Below are 1,827 nucleotides of genomic sequence, written 5' to 3'. Positions count from 1 at the left end.
ATGTTCTAGGGGTAGAAGAGGTTGTTTTTCTTTCTTATATTTGTTTGTAGGATTTATTTTTATGTTGTGAGCAATGAATGTCAGATATACGTGTGCCAGTATCTTCTCTCTAATGGTGGTTTGTCTTCAATTTTTGTCATGTCTTTTATTTCGTATGAATGTCAGCATCAGTTTAAGTTTAGGTATAAGTCTGTTGAGATTTTTAAGTTGATGTTAAATTGGCATTATAACTTAATATGGATAGTAGTGTTCTCTTTAATACTATGACTTTCTATCTAAAATCTATATATTGATTAATTTAGGTTATCTTTCATGATTTTCCATAATACTTTGTATTTGGTTTCCCATATCATTAGTTAGTTATTTCTAGATATAATATGTATTTATTTCTCTTATGAATATTTTCCATTATATTTCCTAATGAATTATTCCTGGTATATATGAATGCTCTTATTTGTATGGTCTTGTTGTTGTGTTTACGTGCATCATCAGTTGCAGCTCATAGTGATCCTATGCAACAGAACAAAACACTGCATGGTCTTTCACCAACCTCATAATTTTTATTATGTTTGATTCCATTGTTCGAAGTATGAGAGATGAAATCTTCCCATCCTGGCTTCTATGGAGCATTCTGGTTGTACATTTTCCAAGCTAGATCTGTTTGTTCTTCCAGCAATCCATGATACTCTTCATCAATACCATAATTCAAATACATTGACTTTTCTACTATTTTTCTTATTCATTACCCAACTTTCACATGCATATAAGGTAATTGAACATACTTGGGTCAGGCACACCTTAGTCCTCAAAGTGAAATCATTGCTCTTGAACACTTCAAAGAGGTCTTGTGCAGCAGATTTGCCTAATACAATACCTTCTTTGATTTCTTGACTTCTACTTCCATGTGTTGATGGTGGATCCAAGCAAAATGAAGTTTTTAACAAATTCAATATTTTAGCCATTTATCATAATGTTTTTTATTAGTTCATACATGAAGGTTATCGTTTTCTTTATATGAGGTGTAATCCATACTGAATAAAGGCTGTAGTCTTTTATCTTTATCATTAAGCAGTTTAAGTCCTCTTCAATATCACTGAATGTTTCCAGGAAACACTCCACCACCCATTATTGATTAAAGGTCTATAATTAGAATTAAGTCCCAGGGAGCCCCAAAAGTAAAGTACAAATTGTGACCTAGGAAGAAGTATGCTACATTAAAAAAAAAAAAATCCCTGATTTTTCTAATATGTACAAATAGAAACCAGTAGAATATATGTGAAAATAACAATGAAAGTGTGGGAAAATGTTGCAAGGAACGTAAATTTGGATCACTTTGAGTTTATAGATATTGATATGTTTATTGATAAAACAAATAGTTATTGGATATTGCCATAAATTTTAGCCAGATTTATTTTATCATGGGGAATGCTTTCTATGACAAAATGCCTAAGATCTTGTTTTTGTCACAAATAAATATTAAATTATATCACAAGATTTTTTATGGATCAATTGAAATTACATAATTTTTTTCTTCCCAGAAATGGGCATATGACATGGGTTGGCCCACTTGGGCTGAAGGGAACTGGAAGAGGATTTTGTTGTTGTTGATCATGGGGGGGAAAATATTTTCATCAGGTTCTGCAGGAAGCTATACTTACGCTAGAAATTAACTCTAACCCTTGAGATAATACACTTGAATCTTACCCTAACTCTAGCTTTTGTTATGCTCAGAATTCAGGGTCCCCAAAGACCACCCAGGAGCCGTGTACCGATGCAAATACATAAGGGTTGTTTAATCAAGCTCGAGCCAGGTCTCTAACCTTATCC

This window comes from Chrysochloris asiatica, unplaced genomic scaffold (assembly GCF_000296735.1).
Source record: "Chrysochloris asiatica unplaced genomic scaffold, ChrAsi1.0 scaffold00318, whole genome shotgun sequence".
Classification (NCBI taxonomy): domain Eukaryota; kingdom Metazoa; phylum Chordata; class Mammalia; order Afrosoricida; family Chrysochloridae; genus Chrysochloris; species Chrysochloris asiatica.
The sequence above is the reverse complement of the archived record's forward strand: the minus strand, read 5'-3'. Positions refer to the sequence as shown.